The 6,815-nt window shown below is 38.0% G+C and overlaps 1 long non-coding RNA gene across 4 annotated transcripts; it reads right to left on the bottom strand.

The window, feature by feature from the left end:
- Positions 1-3,477: 3,477 nt before the first annotated feature.
- Positions 3,478-6,385, bottom strand: LOC306999274. Of its 4 annotated transcripts, XR_013797804.1 has the most exons (8): positions 6,326-6,385; positions 5,998-6,111; positions 5,732-5,835; positions 5,252-5,574; positions 5,022-5,151; positions 4,728-4,836; positions 4,477-4,551; positions 3,478-3,950 (listed from the first exon to the last, which is right to left on the bottom strand). It is a non-coding gene; the product is annotated as an uncharacterized lncRNA (long non-coding RNA). The 4 variants fall into 4 exon arrangements; XR_013797801.1 differs by having other exon boundaries at positions 5,022-5,574; XR_013797802.1 differs by having other exon boundaries at positions 4,481-4,551; positions 5,022-5,574.
- Positions 6,386-6,815: the final 430 nt, after the last annotated feature.

Raw genomic sequence — 6,815 nt, 5'->3', positions numbered from 1 at the left:
CTCTCTCAAAAATTGAAGGGAAATTTTTGCACTGCACGTCTGACATCTGGACGAGCAAATTTTCCATAAATGCATATCTTTCTCTCACTGGCCACTGGATAGAATGCAAACAGAATCCACAAGGAATAGATGAACATAAACGTGTGACAGCACTTCTCAAGATGGAGGTTCTTAATGAAGATCACACAGCAGCCAACATTCTACATCACCTCCAGGCCGTTGTGAAACAATGGCAAGATGATGTTGGAGCGAAATTTTCTGTTGAGTATTTTGTCACAGATAATGCCACTAACATGGTTAAGGCAATGGCTGATGGTAACTATGTGCACATTAGGTGTATGGCTCACACCTTACACCTAGTGGTAACAGCTGCTCTAAAGGAGTGCCGGGGAGTGACCAATGTGTTATTGATTGCTCGCAAGATCACTGGATTTGTACACAGATCAAACAAAGCTGTGAACAAACTTCACAGAATCCAGGAAGAGCTTGGCCTTCCCAAGAACACTTTGGTGCATGATGTGTCAACCAGGTGGAATTCCTCCTTCCACATGCTCCAGCGGCTGTTGGAGCAGAGACGACCACTGACTACCATGAGTGCAGAGATGGATCTGGGAGGTGTAATGTCACACCATCAATGGGAACTAGTGCAGGCCATTGTGAAAATACTACAACCATTTGAGGAGGCAACACGCACTGTGTGTGAGGATGTGGCTTCTCTGTCTTCTGTTATCCCTTGTGTGCAGGCTCTCAAGACTGCACTAACAAACTTAAATATGGATGCAGATGTACAGGCTCTTCCAGAGGTACTTAAAATGGTGACCACATTGCAGTTTCAGTTGGCTCAGCGCTTCCAGGCTCTCTTTGATAACTCCTCGGGTCATTACTTTAAAGCCACCCTACTGGATCCCAGATTTAAGAGCTTGCCCATGTCACTACTTAGTACATCAGAGTTTGACAGGCTCAAGGCAGAGGTGGATGCAGAACTCCAAGCGGATGATGTTTCTGGGGTACCTGAAGCTGCCAGTTCATCCTCAGTTGAGAGTGAGACCAGTGGGCAAAAAAGCCTCTTTTGGGGGGCAATGCACAATCTTGCTAAACCAAAAGCCAAATCTGCCTCATCTGGTGCTATGACCTCCCTCAAGATAGTTGAGAGCTACTTAGCTGAGGACAGCACTGAATCACTGACCTCAGATCCTGCAGTGACCTTCTGGTCAAAAATGATGCAGCCACAGCCAGCCCTGGCTCATGTGGCAATGAAATATCTCACCTGCCCCCCAACAAGTGTCTCCTCTGAGAGGATCTTTAGCACAGCAGGATATATTGTGTCCCCACATCGCTCCAGACTGCTCCCCTCACATGTGGAGGAGCTTGTGTTCACAAAATACAACATGGAGAAATTTAACTGAGATGTTAGCAGAAGATATCTTCTTCCAAGTGAAATATGGTTAAGTTACAGTTAACACACACAAAAAAAAATAAAAATAATAATAATAATAAATTAAAAAACATTAAAAACATAAAAAACAAAAGCAAAAAAAAACGTGTCTGTTTTTTGGCAGACAGTTGACAATAGCAGGGCTGTATCTTTTAGTTTATAAGAGTACTATATAAAATACAACTTTTGTTCTGCCAGATATTCCATTCAGGGGTTGATAAAGTTTAGTTCTTAGAATTCTGTGCATTAGAAAGAAGTTATTTCAGAAGTTTACAGTTTACAGTTTCAGAAGTTTACAGTTCTTTGAAGTATTATTTGTTTTTATTCTGTCTGTTCAGCGTCCTCCAACAAGGACGGGTGGTGGTGGGGTTCATAATGTTCACAATGGTATTTTATTAGTTGTTGGTTTAACCATGGATGAGGTAATGGCTGTTATGTTATTTTCTTTTCAATGACGTTCCTTGTTACATGTTCATTGCTGGATTTATGGAACAACATCAACCAATATTGCATATTCATAATTATTATAATGGATATAATTAAAGAATACTTACACTATAACGTAAATTAGCACCTATTTTTCCCGAATACACATTTTTACGGCAATTTTACTCGAATACAAATACAAATACTTTTCCCCCCTCAACAAATACAAATACAAATACCGGCTGCTTTGCACACCCCTAATATATATATATAAAATCTCAAATTGGAATTACATTGTTCCCCACACCTGTAGGAGGCAGTACGTCATAATGGCATGCATATAAATTGAAATTTTAAAAGGATAAGCATTTGTTTCACACATGTTCTCTAAGAAACATGGGTCGATTTAAAAAAGGACACAAATTAAAAAACAAAGATCTATGGACAGATGCTGGTGGGAGGGATGCTATTATAAAAGCATTTAGGCCTATCTTTAAAAATATCAGCAAAAAACAGCAGAAAATATGTTCACAAACATGGTCAAACCTGGCAATGGATATTTTTAATAAGACAGATGACAAATTATGCAAATGGTTGAGCATGATTTGGAACAACAACAGGCGAGGTATACAGACTGAAGTCCTTTGTAAAGGTAAGGGAGATTGTTTTATACATGTACTACAATACATTAAATTTAACCATGATCGTGTGTGATTAAATCAAAATTTCTCATTACAAGTTACAATAATCTTGTGTTGAGAAACAATGTGTACGTGTAAAAAAATAAAAGCCAGTTTTGAAAGAATGACTAGGGGTATTACAGGTGTGGTGAGCTTGAGGCTATTTTATTGGCACATACTTGTATATGGGTCATTGTAAATCAAGAGGTCCAAAATTTTAAAGTGTGTTGCACAATTACCTCTATGTATTTGGTATTGCAGAACCACCAGTGTTTTACTTTGTTTAACCACAGTGGCTGACTTTGTGTCATGACACACAACACATTTTAGGAATATCTCAATGTAAGGTAAACCTCAGCTCAGGATAGTCCAAACGCTTAAAAAAAATACAGCATGCCGTTACAAGAACTTGCAGTGTTGTTACTTAGACATTATATCCAAATTAATTGATCAATAGTGACTTTTAATGTCAATTTATATAATGTGAGGGTTTCTATGTTTTTAGGATGAGGAACCATACTAAAGTATATAGTGTGCAAGCATACCATTTCAGGACAGAAACTTTAATTTATATACTTATATATATATATATATATACTTATATAATTTATTTATATGTTCTGTTGAAAACAAAAGAAGATATTTTGAAGAATGTTGGTAACCACACAGTTGTTGGTAGCCAATGACTTCCATATTTTTTTTCCCTGTCTCTTATGCTCACTAAGGCTGCATTTATTTAAATTATATATTAAAAAATCAGAATTTTGAGCATCATAACGCCAGTCTTCAGTGTCACATGATCATTCAGAAAATCATTAATTTAATATACAGCTCAAGAAACATTTATTATTAATATATATGTTGAAAACAGTTGTGTACAAAAAAAAAACCCTTTACTGTGTAGGTTTAAAACATTACAATTTGTAGAATTATACTGAAATACTACTACTACTAATAATAATTAAATTTTTAGATGGACAAGAATTCCATCATCAGGATGAGACCAGACAACAAAAAAATGACCAGACAGAACACATTGTTTTAGAAGAACAAAAGTGTACTGAAAATGAGGATGAACATACATGTAACTCAGAAATAAATACAAATGGTGTGGATTTGAAGACAGAAATTAAGGAGCGTGATTGTTTTTCATTGTCCACATATTCTGAAAATGAAGAGGAAGAAAAACAGGAACATGAAAATGAACATGAACAGGAAAATGACCATGAAAATGAAAATTAACATGAACATGAAAATGAACAGGGAAAAGAACATGACAGAAACAACAAAGAGTGGAGGGCCACAACACCAGGCCCCAAAAAATTCAGTTTCAAAATAAAATGGGAGAGGTGGGGAAAAAAAAGCCACTGCATGGGTCAAACCAACTCCAGAGTCCATGGACAGATGTCCTGTACAAAGAATTTACAAAGATCAGTCCTTGTTGTGTGCTGTGCTTTAAGTACCAACATGTTAAATGCAAAAATAGTCGGAAACGATCCCTGCCTTTTTTTAGAGCACGTGCCACCTGCACCTTTAAAGGCTGTGCAGCAGTCTTTACTTTTACAGTAAAAAAAACCCCCAACAAAATCAAAAGAGAAAATTACTGTCTTTGTAGCCCGTAAAGGAGACATAACACACAAAGAAAGTGACAAAAAATTCAGACAGGCCAAATATTTCCGAAGGGGAAAAATTGCTAAAAGCATTCAACCCGCCGGTGTAAGCAATTACTACTATCAAGCCCTGAGAAAATCACCATCAGAAGAGATTGTGGCAGGCAATATCTCACGATGCTTAACTAAAGACGTGTTAAGGGTTATATCCAGTGTATTGAAAAAAAGCACCAGGCTACATGATGACATAATCATGAAGCTGGTGCTTACACAAAAAATAATAAAAGAATGTGCTACATCTGAAGGTGCTGAGACTGCTGGTTACCTACAACATCTGCAGGTGGACCCATTTGTTGTACACATGTACACACAATGTGGTTTGCACATTTTAGCCCAGCATCTGAAAAAAAGAAAAACAGTAACACTTCACTTGGATGCCACTGGTAGTGTCACCTCACGCATTCCCAGTCAGCCCAAGAAAGTGCTCTACTATGCTCTTGTACTGCCGGGAATGGGAAAAAACATGCCACCACTTCCTGTGAGTGAGCTCCTAACAAATCAGCACTCAATTCCTACCTTGACATATTGGCTAATGGAAACATTACGGGCCCTTGGTCAAATAACATCATGCCAGGTACATCAAGTGGAGACTGACTTCAGCTGGGGATTAATGTCAAGTGTCCTTCTGGCATTCAACAAAGAAAACATTTTGACTTATCTCCAGAGAGCACACCGAATTGTTTCAAACACAGCAAACAGTGGTGATCATCAATTCAGTGTTTTACATCTTTGCTCTTCACATATTATTAAGGCAGTGAGCCAGGCATTTTCCAAAAAGACCGACAGCAAGGCTGTAAAAGAGTACGCTACCTACTGCTTTGCCTTGTTGTTAAACAGCACACATCTAGAAGAGGCAATGGCAGTATTTGAGGACATGTGTGTGCTGTTAACATCGCCAGAGGAAACAGATGTGGTGAATGCAGCCAAAGCTTCGCTGGACCTGAGAATAATGAAGACAACAATAAAAATCAATGAGTCAGAAACAATGCAAGAGGCCACAGAAACACCACAAATTGCAACCCCTGTGTGTGATACATCACCATTCAAATCAGTGTTTAGTGCCATTTTGGAAAGGGTCAAGAGCCTCAACCTGGGTAGCAACACAGGGGGAAAAAAATCCTTTTTCTGTCCAGAGCTTATTGACGTCCTCATGAACACCTACATGAACATTTTCCCCTTCTGGAGTGGAGTGCTTCTTGGGGATCTAAGCCGGTTTTCGAAAATCAGCACAGTCAGCCAACAATCCAAAACCAGGGAAACAAACTGCCATGTGGAAGAGTGGTTTTGGATTGTCAAGCAGAGCATCCTTCAAACAAAAAAGTACCTGCGTCCTGCTGACTTTATCCACAAAATGTATGGATCCCTACAAGCCAGATACAGAGAACACATAATTAACAACAATCTGTCACTCCCTTGCCGTTATCCACAGCCAAAAGAAAACTTCTTCTGCCAGAAAGAAGAGTGGGCATAGAAAACATCTAGGAAACATCACAAACGTAGGACAAAATACTTTGACCCACCTTATATACTGCCAAAGCCATCACAAAGTCCAAAAAACAAACACATCTACATCAATACCAGCCAGATGGAAAACACCAAAGTCATTCCTGATACACCCATGGACCTGTCAACCAAAGGAAATACAGACAATACTGAGCCTGATAAACCACAACAAACATCTAAGGACATAACTACTGAGGTATTAGTTAATACTATATTTTGTAAAATAATTGCAATGAATTTAACATCTTTCTTACAATAAAAATATAATTTGCAGATCGAATACCTTTGGTCCAAAAAAGACACAGAAGTGGTGGTTGCTGTTGTGTCGTCGGCAGAAAAGACCACCACGTACACCGTCCATCACTCAGAGTTCAAAACTCTGCAACCTCACATGTGGCTTGTGGGAGAGGCAAGCATATTCATGAATTATTATTATTTAAAATTGGCATGATTTAAATCACCAAAGTACACCATAAATATTGTGCACATCTGAAAAGCTGTCAGTGACCTTTGTCTAATATGCATGTTTTGTACATTTGCTCTTTTCATCAAGATAATTGAATGCTACTTCCAAACCATACTAAACAAAATGGGAAGACAGTAGCATTTACCTCCTCAACCATTACACTGCTGAAGTCATCATGACATAAGAGAGATGCAGTATGTAGACAGAGTCTGCGGAAGGTATCATTGTATTGTTATACACTGAAGATTTGAAAACACGCGTTTAAAAAGATGTACTAATGTGAAATTATCTAACATTTCAGGTGGACTTTGGAAAGTATGATGCAGTTATCAGTTTCCTGAATGTGGATGATAACCACTGGAAGTTTTTGGTAAAAGCTTTTACAATACCAATAAGTCCTTCTTTATGGCTATGTAGTCAAAGCTGAACTGAAATTTGAAATGTGTTTCTCTCTTTTTTCTAGTATCTACATGCATCTTCCAGTCAGATTTTTATTATTAACCCACAAGGAACTGATGAAGAGAAGGAATCAGATTTAGGTAAAATGCAATGCTTAAATAAAAGTATTAAGCCCAGCTCAAATTACTTCCAATCACTTTAACTGTATTACCTCTAACTGTGACTGTCATATATTT

Source organism: Phoxinus phoxinus, assembly GCF_949152265.1.
Source record: "Phoxinus phoxinus genome assembly, chromosome: 5".
In the NCBI taxonomy this organism is placed as follows: Eukaryota; Metazoa; Chordata; class Actinopteri; order Cypriniformes; family Leuciscidae; genus Phoxinus; species Phoxinus phoxinus.
The sequence above is the reverse complement of the archived record's forward strand: the minus strand, read 5'-3'. Positions and strand labels throughout refer to the sequence as shown.